We start from the raw sequence: 12,292 nt of genomic DNA on the forward strand, positions 1-12,292 counted from the left end.
AGACCCTTACATCACACCATTTACAAAATGGACTCTAAATGGATCAAAGAGCTAGTAAGAGCTACAACTATAAAGTAAGAGCTACAACTATAAAGTAAGAGCTACAACTGTAAAGTAAGAGCTAAAACTATAAAGCGCTTAGAAGTTAATAGAGGGGCAAATCTTCACGACCTCAGACGTGGCAGTGGGTTCTTAGATATGAGAATGCAAACCCAAACCACAATGGGATACCCCTTCACACACCAAAAGCATAAGCAACAGAAGAAAAAAAGTAAAGTGGATGTCGTCGACATTCAAAAATTTTGTGCACCAAAGAACTAATGCTAATCCTAAATGTTTTCCTGAACATACGTCTATTTCAATATTTTCATGGTATATTTACAGAAAAATATTAAAAGAACAAAGGCTCACCATACACACCTTTTATTAAATTTCATAAACAGCAGAATTCTTATTGCTTTCCATCTCTTACTTCTTATAACTTCCCTACTTCTGTAAACCTGATTCAAATTATTGTCCTGATTTTTATAGCTCGGGTCTGTCTCAGGTGTTTGAGAGATAAATACAAATGTCTATTAATAAACGTTGCCTTTCAAGATTTTGAACAAAATGGGTGGCTTCGTTGCCGGTACTTTGCTACCCAGGCCCATACGGCCAGCACAGCCCACCTTCTTCTCATGGGTGTGAATCTTTAAAGTTGAGTATGTGACTACGTAACCCTGGAAGGTATGGATGCTAAAAAAGCTGCCACTCTGGTCTTGGAAATGTTTTCACCCCTCAAAATGTGTTCACTTGTGCAACAAAAGATATGTATGAGTATGTTTGTAGTTAAATTGTCCTTAATGCACCCAAACAGGAATCGTTTCAAATGGCCACGTAGAGTGCACTAGAAATGACTCATAAAATGGAAAAAAAAGAAGGTGAAAAGATAACTCAGAACAGAAAAAAAATATTTGCAAATCACATATCTGATAAAGGGCTAGTATCCAGAAAATATAAAGAACTCCTACAGCTCAACAATAAAAAGACAACTTGGTTAAAAAATGGGTAAAGGACTTGAATAGACATTTCTCCAAAGGAGATACACACACGCCTAAAAGCACATGAACAGACCATCAAGCCCAAACCACAGTGAGATACCACTTCACATCCACTAGGACGGCTATACTTTTTTTTTTTTTTTTTTGCGGTACGCGGGCCTCTCACTGTTGTGGCCTCTCCCGTCGTGGAGCACAGGCTGCGGACGCGCAGGCTCAAAGGCCATGGCTCATGGGCCCAGCCGCTCCGCGGCATGTGCGATCCTCCCGGACCGGGGCACGAACCCGTGTCCCCTGCATCGGCAGGCGGACTCTCAACCACTGCGCCACCTGGGAAGCCCCTATAGTTTTAAGAATGGAAAATAACATGTGTTAGCAAGGATGTAGAGAAATGGGAACCCTCATTCATTGCTGGTGTGAACGTAAAGTGGTGTCGCCACTGTGGAAAACAGTTCGACACTTCCTCAAAAATTTAAATATAGAATTACAACACGACCCAGCAATTCTAATCACAGGTAGATACCCAAAAGAACTGAAAACAGGTTTTCAAACAAAAACTTGTACACAAACGTTCATAGCAGCACTATTCACACTAGCCAAAAGGTAGAAACAACCCAAACGTCCATCAACTGGTGAACAGATAAACAAAATGCGGTATAACCAACAATGGAATATTATTTGGCCATAAAAAAGTGCTGATTCATGCTACAACATCTATGAAGCTCAAATACATTACACTAAAAGAAGCTGGCTGCAAAAGACAACACAGCACATGACTCCATTTATATGAAATGTCTAGCATAGGCGAATCTGTAGAGACAGAAAATAGATTAGTAGTTGCCTAGGGCTTAATGGGGAGGAAGACAGGTAATAGCTAAAGGATACGGGGTTTCTCTTTGTGGAGATGAAAATGTTCTAAAACTGGCTGTGGTGATGTCTGCTCCCATCTGCGAATATACCAAAACCCACCAAATTGTATACTTTACACGGGTAACCTCTGTGGTATGTGAATTATACCTCAATAAAGCTGTTAAAAAACAAAGTGTGGGGCACAGTGAAGAATGAATCAGGGGTCTGGACAGGGCAACCAGCTACACAGTCTCCAGGGGACAAGGAACTGGCCACTTACATTTTACCGTCACCCTCTGGTGGCCTGGGGACAGATTAACTGCAAATTAACCTCAATAATAAAAAACAACAGATGGTGCATTTGTGAAAACACTGCGGGAGAGGGGCAGGGGAGAGAAAGAGAGAGAGAAAGTAAACATGGTCAAATGCTAAGAATGACTGAATCTAGGTGGAGGGATTTCTTTATACTGTTTGTCCAGCTTTTCTGTAAGGGTTGCAAACTTTCACAGTAAAACTTCCATAATGAGCTCTCAAAGGCTAAAGGTGGAACACTTTGCACAACAAAAAAAAATAACAGTAGTATTGGATTATAACCCATAAGATAAAATAAATATCTGTGAGTCTTTATGATATAAATAATTGAATAAATATATAAATTAATAGGGAAAGGGGCCAACTCTCTCTTACAGAAGGGCACCAATGAATAAATACAGGCACCCCTCGTTTCGCTGCGCTTCACTTTACTGCGCTTTGCAGATACCGCGTTTCTTAACAAATTGAAGGTTTGTGGCAACCCTGCAACTAGCACGTCTATCGGGGCCATTTTTCCAACAGCATTTGCTCACTGTGTCTCTGTGCTACATTTGGTGATTCTCACAATATTTCAGACTGTTTCATGACTATGATATCTGTCATGGTGATCTGTGATCAGTGACCTTTGATGTTACTACTGCAAAAAGATTACAACTTGCTGAAGGCTCGGGTGATAGTTTGCTTCTTTTAGCAATAAAGTATTTTTTAATTGAGGTAGGTACATTGTTTTTTTTTAAGACAAAATGCTATTGCACACTTAACAGACTACAGTATCATGTAAACATAACTTTCATGTGTACTGGGAAACCAAAAAATGTGTGACTCACTTTATTTCGACATTTGCTTTATCCCAGTGGTCTGGAACTGAACCTGCAATATATCTGCAGTCTGTCTTGGACAGAAGGAATGAAGGGACAGAAGAATCAGCATTAAAACACCCCAGTAATAACTGTTGCAGTGTCCATGGATGGACATGGATGGACACTAAGATTAGTAAGCAAAAGTCTGGGGAGAAACAGGACACTTACATAGTCTCAAGGTATCTCTCTTGGATATTTATTAATTACAAAATAAAAAACCAGTAACTTTACAGGGCAGAAAGCTGGCAGACACGACCTTAACCAAGTGATCAAGACTAATATCACCAGGGATAAGATATACGGACATCACGTCCCTCCTGAAACAATGTACTGAGAAAGACATAACATCGTTTGGGTGGTATTCTTGCCCGAAATGCTAACTGCAGTCTAATCATGAGAAAATACCAGACGAATCCAAACAGAGGGACATGCTATAAAACAACTGACCAGGACTCTACAGAAACATGAAGGTCACGAACAATAAGGAAAAACTGAGAACGGTTATATTCTTATATGAGATGTTAACAGGGCAAGTAGGGTGAGGGGTATGCAGGAACTCTCTGAACTATTCTTGCAACTTTCATGGAAGCCTAAAATAATTCCACAATAAAAAGCTTGAAAAAGTTTTCATAATTAAAACGCAGCAGTTTTGATGCCAGGTGTCTGTTGTTTGGAATCACACGTACCAAGCAGTACACGATGTGCTGTGGTCTCACAGGACGGTGCCAACTGGGGTAACATCCCCTCCCTGCCCAAAGCAGAAGCTGAGGCCCACCCGGGGAAGGTGAGAGGGGACTGAAGGGGTGACTGTGAGGGCCCCCACTTCCCCGCAGGGGATCTGGGCTGGAGGGAGCAGGGGTTGGTGGAGGAAGGGGAGAGAGTATCTGCCAAGGTCTTTGCTTATTTCTGAGACAAAGGATGACTCCACAAAAGGGAAAGAGGACGTCATCTAGAATTTCACGCACGTGGCCTTCTTTGTGTGTGACAATTTGTATGACTTTTATTGTTTGAAATTATTGCACTTGCAGTATTTCTATACTTTCAGATGGCCTGGATTAAATACTAGACATTTTTAACTAAATAACTTTCCAATCTACTTACTAACTTGTTTTCACTAGTTTTGCTTTAACAGTGAGTAGGGTCATCCACGATCCTTTACCTCCCCTATTAACCTGGTTAATGAAGACCATATTGTCTGATTACCACTGTCTACGTTATGAATGTGTTTCTCCTCATGGAGAATTTACAGTGTGTTCACTGACCCACCAGCCAGAGATGACACTGAACTGGGGTCCAGACAAGGAAAACAGAAGTGTGATAAAATGTTAATAGTAGAATTTAAAGTGGTGGGCATACAGGTGTACACTGCAAACTTCTTTCAACTTCGCTTTATATTTTAAATTTTTCATAATAAACCAGTGTTAAAAAAAAAAGTAAGGGCTTCCCTGGTGGCACAGTGGTTGGGAGTCTGCCTGCCGATGCAGGGGACACGGGTTCGTGCCCCGGTCCGGGAAGATCCCACATGCCGTGGAGCGGCTGGGCCCGTGAGCCATGGCCACTGAGCCTGCGCGTCCAGAGCCTGTGCTCCGCAACGGGAGAGGCCACAACAGTGAGAGGCCCGCGTACAGCCAAAAAAAAAAAAAAAAGTAAAATTACAAATGAGTATTTTGGGCATACAAACTGTAAACCCAGATTCACAGCCTCAGTGGGAGGATGCGCCTAGGAGGCTCCATTTGCAGAAACATACGTGCACACCTGTTCCTTCTCCCCGCAGGCATCTGCAGGCAACAGGGCTGTGTCTGAAGGAAGGAGAAGCAGTGGGATGTCCCTGTCATGGCCAAGGCTGGAGGCCTGTAGACACAGTCTCCACATAAATACATTCAGCTCCTTGGGTTCAAACCAAGTCAGAAAATGGGTAGCAGCCACAGGTTTCGTTAGCTCTGAATGAATTTGGCAATGGAGGCCGGGCTGACCAAGCAGGTCCCAACCTGGTCACGGACCCTACGTGGCCCTGCCAATGGCTGATGAATTCTCTTCTTCTGCCGAAAGATAAAGGGAGATGGTTCCTTCTGAGTCTGTTCCTCGGGGCAGGTATCTTGGATCTACATTCTCGCTCTGTGTGAATTAGTAGCTCAGTGACCTTGGGCAGCTTCCTTCAGTTCTCTAAGCCTCGGCTGCCTCACCTGTAAAATGAGTAGCAGCCTCCCAGCCTGCTGGGAAGAATAAATTAGATCAATGGTTCTGAATCAGGGTGATTTTGTTCCCCCACGAGACATGTGGCAGTGTCTGGAGACATCTCGGGGGCAGGGGTGCCACTGGCTACAAGCCAGTGGGTAGAGGCCAGGATGCTGTTAAACATCCTACAATGCACAGCACAGCCCCCAACAACGTAGAATTATCCAGCTGAAAACGTCAAAGCGCCAAGTTAGAAAAACCCTGATTTAAATGGTACAGGTAATCCACCTAGCACAGGACCTCTAACACTGTGCGCTCTCGGTGCAGGGCTGCAATCATCATCATCATCACCACCACCACCACCACCACCATCATCACCATCATCACTGTTATCGTCATCATTGTCACCACCATCATCATCATCACCATCATCACTGTTATCGTCATCATCGTCACCACCATCATCATCATCACCATCATCACTGTTATTGTCATCATCGTCACCACCACCATCATCATCACCATCATCACTGTTATCATCATCACCACCACCACCATCAGTATTATTAGCCTGGAACTCCCAGTACCCAGCAGAGCACAGGTAGGGAGCATCAATGACAGCGTTTTACTAAACTGAAAAAACAGGTCATTCCTTTGAGCTAAGGACATCCCAAAATGTCCCTTCAATCCCCTAAGCCAGTGGTCCCCAACCTTTTTGGCACCAGGGACCGGTTTCATGGAAGACAATTTTTCCATGGACCGGGGGTGGGGTGATGGTTTCGGGATGATTGAAGCACATTATATTTATTGTGCAGTTTATTTCTATTATTATGCATCAGCTCCACCTCAGATCATCAGGCATTAGATCCTGGAGGTTGAGGACCCCTGCCCTAAGCTCACCTGAGGGAACTGAAGCATGTAGGAGCTGTGAGATGGGTAAGGGGAGTGGCGGTGCCCTGGGGAAAGGGTCCGAGCAGATGATGGCAATACCACCCGACATCCTTATTTAACACTGAATGTGTGTGAGTTCTGTTCTAAGCATTTGACGTGTATTAATTCATTTTACTCTCTCAGTGACCAAGGAGGTCAGTTCATAACAGAATAACATATTATAATAATGTTCTGTTATTACTCTCCACTATGATCATAACCACTGAACTGCTATTTCCCTGATGGGAGGGAGCAGTGGCTTTGCAGAGTTCACCCTCTGCCTGTGGCCAGTCCTGCCGCTTGCCTGACTGCTCTGCAAAGAACCTTAGAAGGCACGGTCCTGTCTCCCAGCAGCCTGCAGGGAATGTGGATGGTTTCCGAGCCTTCCATTCAGTACTGTGGGAAATGCCCAGACAAGGTCATTTCTGGGCAGGGCAGATGCCTGGTGAGCAGAATGCGTGTCGACTGGGAAGAGAAGCCAGCATGAGGGGAAAGGCCATGTGGCTTTCTGGAGAGGGGTGGGGGACATGTTGGTGAGGCCACCTCAGAAATCAACTCCAAGGCCCATCTCTAAAGGAGCCAGGAGCCGGCCAGTCTAGAGCCACGGCTGGGAGGACCCCACCAACCTGGTCATTTTCCTGCCTGTCTCCCTCTTCCTCACTGCCACCAGCAGGATCCCTACTGGGCCTAGGGTTCATCCTCAGACAAGTCAAAATGGGTAGTAGCTGGGGTGCCTACACTTATAGCCAGCCTTGGAGAAGCAGGAGCCCAGGGGACAGGGTGGATAGAAGGAGCGACCAAGAAGAGATGAGTGGAACACATCTGGGGCTCCCGATAGGGAAATGAGAGGAGGCTGGGGAAGGGCTGAGGCTGAGAAGTGGGTACCTGCTGGGACATGGCAGGCTCCCCACATGCACCCCCCCCCAACTGTTCACTGTAAGCACAAATGGAATTCTAGTGGGTTCTGGGGTCTCAAAGACTAGGACACAAGGGAAACCCAAAATGTCACATAGGAGAAGCAAAAAGTATGTCTGCTAATTATCTATGAGAAGACCCCCCGTTTACTGAGCATTTACTATTCGTCAAGCTTGGTGCCAAGTGCTCTATAGAATCACCTTCATTTTTCACAGTAGGTTTTAACAGCTCCATTTCACAGGGGAGCAAACTGAGGCTCAGAGAGGTGAATGACGTACCCAAAGCCATAGGAAGTGAGTTAGTAGGTGACAACGCCCAGAATTTGAACTCCAATCTCAAGCTCTTAATTTCAAGGGTATCCCAACTTCTTGGCACTAAACAGAACTATGTGTGTTTGGGGGCCTTGTCCCATGCCAGTCACCCCCACTTACCCACACAATCTTTCCTTATCCCTTCAGCTAAGTCAGAGACAATGAACAAGATTCTAAACAGGGAAAACACTATTTTTCAAAAAATAAGAAAACAAACAACCCAGTTAAAAATGGGCAAGAGACCTGAACAGAGACCTCACCAAAGAAGATATACAGATGGCAAATAAGCATAAAGATGCTCAACGTCATATGTCATTAAGGAACTGCAAATTAAGATAGCAATGAAATACCACTACAAGCCTATTACATGGCCAAAGTCCAGAACACTAACACCACCAAATGCTGCCAAGGATGCGGAGCAACGGGAACTCTCATTCATTACAAAATGGTCCAGCTACTGTGGAAGGCAGTACCTTACAAAACGAAACATACTCTTACCATATGATCCAGCAATTACATTCCTTGGTGTTTACCCAGAGGACTGAAAACCTACATACACACACACACACACACACACACACACACACAAAATGGCACACTAATACTTATGCCAGTTTTATTCATCATTGCCAAAACTTGGAAGCAACCAAGATGTCCTTCAATAGGTGACTGGATAAATAAACTGTGGTACATCCAGACAACGGAATAAAATTCAGCAATAAAAATCAGCCACCAAAAAGAAATTAATAAATAAGAAAATGAAAATGAGCTACCAAACCATGAAAAGACATGGAAGAACCTTAAATGCATATTGCTAAATGAAAGAAGCAATCCATACATACATACTGTATGACATTCTAAGAAAGACAAAATTACGGCGGCAGCAAAAAGATCAGAGGTTCGGGGGAGAGAGGGAAGGATGAATAGGTGGGGCGCAGGGGATTTTTAGGGCAGTGAAACTATTATTCTGTATGATGCTGTCATGGTGGATACGTGTCATTATACATTTGTCAAAACCCACAGAACGTACAACACCAATAGTGACCCCTTACTGAAATCCATGGGCTTTAGTTAATAATAATGTATCGCTATCAGCTCATCACCTGTAACAAATGTACCACATCAATGCAAGATGTTAATAATGAGAAATTGGGGTAAGTAGGGGGTACATGGGAACTCTGTACGTTTCAATTTTTTTCTGTAAACGTAAAACTTTTTTTTAAAGTCAAAGGCTACCAATACAATGGAAAAAAATTTTTTTAATTTTCTTCTACAGAGAAAAAAAAATATTGCCCTCATCTTCATCCATGGGAAAGAATCTTGAGATATTAATATTATTACAGTTAGATTTGTATAACGTGTCATACCTTTCAAATTGTTTTTGTGTTGACTAACAATTTGATCTCATCCCGTCTGCAAACAAGGAAAGTGCATGCTGTTCGGGCCTTTAGTCCACAAACGTCTTGTCTGTCCACACCACGTGGCCCTCATGGGTGGGGGACACAGCCTAGTGCTGAAGATGGATAGGTCTTCATTGCATGTATCACAATTTGAATGTGTGCATCTATTTCTTGGTTTACTTGTTAATCTCTGGAGAGGGGCCACCTCTGTTTTGTTGGCTGTGAATACCCAGTGTGGACTATACATGAGCGAGATGAATTCTGAATGAATCAGACAATGGCTCTAATAGACGCTGGGGTTGCACAAAGAACAGTGGGAGCAAAGAGCAGTCTCAGGATTTCTCTCTGTGGCAATCCCAGAGGGCTTCCAAGTGGAGGAGAGTCTGGCAGAGAGCTGAAAGGAAAAAGTAAGGCCTTGGCAGGCATTAGGCAGGCATTCCAGGAAGACAGACATCCTGGTAGAACTGCTGGAAAGGAAGAAGCTTGTCTGAATGTTAGAGCTGGAAACTGACTCAGAGAATGGCTAGTTAAGGTCATAGGGAATTAGGACACAGCTTTTGGGCAGTAATTTAGGGCAGGTGAGATCATAGACCTGGGGCCTCCTTGGAGCCAGGGGAAACAACAAGGTGCACCTTTATTCTCAAGCTTTCACCTAAGTAAGGCTAACAACAGAGGAAAAAGCACACAGATTTCCCCTTCTCTCTACATGCACATCCCCTGACATCCAGGGACGGGGAGTGTGGCCAGAAACAGGCAGGCCAAAGGCACAATGTCTCCAAGGTCAAATCTTCCCATCCTAAGCCATATGTATTAATTATTTTAAAATCAAAACAATGCTTCTCCCCGACTCTGATATCCTCCCAAAAATGTCTCCCAGTAAAACCGATGTTCAGGATTGCAACTCTAGCTTTCTGTCTCACAGCAGTGAGAGCAGGTAACGCTTACACAGCACCTTAGCTATATCATAACTCATGCAATCCCTGCAACAACACTGGTGGATGCCAGTACCCCTATTTTACAGACACACCCCAGCACACTGCATGGAGCAGCCCCACGCCAGACAGGGGGGCACAGACAGTGAATCTCTCTCCCAGGTGGCATATCTGGCCCACAGTCTCATTCCTACAACGACACAAGTGTGTGAGTTTGGAATCAGGCGCTGCAGTGAACCGACTGTATAGTTTGGGACACGTCCTATTTCCCCACACCCTGCTTCGTTCTCCGTACAATGCAGGTTTTGTCCAGGGTGAACACAGTAAAAGTTCCAAACACAGTGCCTGGCACACAGTAGGCCTTCAAAGGGAAGAAAAACAAAAACAACCCTGTTTTTTTTTTAAACCAAGCCTGTCTGGGAGAATTAAACAAACAACAACAATCTGTAACCCAGATGACCACGGGCCCAGTTGATGAATGAAATCTTGGCCCAGGGCAGGAATCAGCGCTCTGACCCAGAGAGGAGCTTCCTTCAGCCAAACCCACCCGCTTCCCCCAGAACATTCTACACTCAGCCAGGAGACCCCAGGAACAGGCCACTGGGCCCAGCCCGGAGAGGCACGCACCTCCCTTCCAGGCCTCTATGCACAACCTCTGAGCCGCACCCCTGCCCGGCTCCCACCGCTTCCCTACAGAGAGACCTCTGCCCCAGACCTGCCTCTCTCCAACGTCTCTAGGCAGCCAGCCAGAGCCCGCTGGAGACAGGCCGGGGGGCTGAGCCACTGGTCCTCAGCCACGGCTCCAGTTTGGCCACTTTACGCTCTCTTTCCTTAGGCCCCTGCCTGGACCTCCTGCCTGCAGTCCTGGTACCCACTACAGATAAACGAGTCTCTTCAGATAGTCATGAAGCACTCCCCACCTCAAGCACCTTCAATGGCTCCCACTTCTCCCTGAATCCAGTTTGGAGTCTGTATCCTGGGATTCGAGACCCTCCACGATACAGCCCAAACCCACCCTCCAGTCTCGACACGACTCATACGTCGCAACCAAAATGGATTATACCAAGATTCGCACACACCCACTTGCACGCTTGCCAGTTCCGTTGCACCCTCTCCCGCCTCCACCTAGCTGGATCCTACCCCTCCCCCACCCCTGCTTACTCCTCCAGGAGCCCTTTCCTCTCCAAGCCTGTGAATTTCTCCAGCACGCTCTTCCCACACCTCAGGCGTTCCCATGCCACCTGCCATCCGTACTACTCTTTACTTAATATTTTCCTTTAAATCAACACACTCTTTTACTTAAATTTATTTTCAAAGGAAACTTTATATCTCCACCATAAACAGCAAACCGTATCATTTGCTATAAATAGAAGGGAACTTTAAAAAGTTACGTTCTAATGCACATGAAAATACATAGTCATTAAAATGTTTTAAGTGCTCGTCTGTAGAATATACTTAATATTACTGTATAATATACTTAAAAATCCTCTCACACTCTAAGAAACGCCGCCTTGGCATTTCTTTATTTTTGCCTCCTTCTGGCCCTTGGTTTTTCTGGTCCTGTCCCACAGTTTTCTGAGGACTTGTCACAGTCTTATCCTAGTTGACCCCAAACAACAGCACTTGGGGGGCTGCAGCCCCTCTTCCAGTGCCTACACACAGCGTGACGTGCAATAAAAATATTTAACGAAAGTTCCATTTGCTCAGTTATAGTAACACGGCCCCTTTCTCCACCTGGCCCTGCGCCGATCCGCCTCTCAACTTTCCAAAATACACATCCCCTCCTCCAGCCACCCCTAAACCCAGCCCTGTCCACTGGGGTCTCTCAGAGGATGGTACAGCGAGTGTGGCAACTGTCAGGGAGGGGCTGGGGGGCTCCCCCCATTCTCCGACCCCTGCCACCTCTTCCTGGGAAGCAGCAGGCCCTGGGGTAACCCGGAAAAACAAGTCAACCATTAACGACACTCTCCCAGCACAGACACACCCTTCCCGAGTGTTAGCAAAGTTCTGGGAAAACTCCTGGCTCCACAAAATACAAAATCTTCCCGTCACCTCGTTGCCAAAGACCCCGAAACACCTACCGGGAACCGAGGGGACCTGGCCTGGGCCTGGCCCTGCTGGCACCCCAGGCAGAGGAGGTCCGGCTCCCGCCCACCACGTGTTGCCAGGGGCGACCCTGATGAAGAGGAATCACTGGGACTTAAGTCAATAAGCGGCAGCTGCGGGTAGGCCCAGCTGGAGCCAAACCAAGGCCTGGATTCTCCTCGGTGGACGGTGGAGGGAAGCCCAGCTGAAGCCCGCCCTCGGCCAATCACGGGTGACCAAGTCCCCCCAATGACATCTTCTAAAACTGAACAGATAAGGGACACTCTCTATTAGCGGGAGACCTCCCTTGGGAACGTTTGCATTCTTTTTGTTTTTTTTTTTTTTTTAAAGTCTTGCCACTTTTACGTAAAAGTTTTAAGGATTTTGCTGTTGTTATTTTATCTATTTATTTTTTGGTTATCATTTTATTTTTTGTTGTTGTTTCTAAAAAGGGCACATTTTATGGAAAGGTATCAAAGCCATTCA

General features: G+C 45.4%; 1 protein-coding gene across 2 annotated transcripts in view; it reads right to left on the reverse strand.

Moving 5' to 3' along the window:
• Positions 1 to 11,887, reverse strand: part of RPH3AL (rabphilin 3A like (without C2 domains)) — a 118,892-nt gene extending 107,005 nt beyond the window's left edge. For both annotated transcript variants that reach the window (XM_082678340.1, XM_082678339.1), the window contains exon 1: positions 11,803 to 11,887. The gene's annotated coding sequence lies outside the window, so the exon portion shown is untranslated. The remainder of the gene's footprint in view (positions 1 to 11,802) is intronic.
• Positions 11,888 to 12,292: the final 405 nt, after the last annotated feature.

This window comes from Grampus griseus (assembly GCF_964374135.1).
Source record: "Grampus griseus genome assembly, chromosome: 20".
NCBI classification, from domain to species: domain Eukaryota; kingdom Metazoa; phylum Chordata; class Mammalia; order Artiodactyla; family Delphinidae; genus Grampus; species Grampus griseus.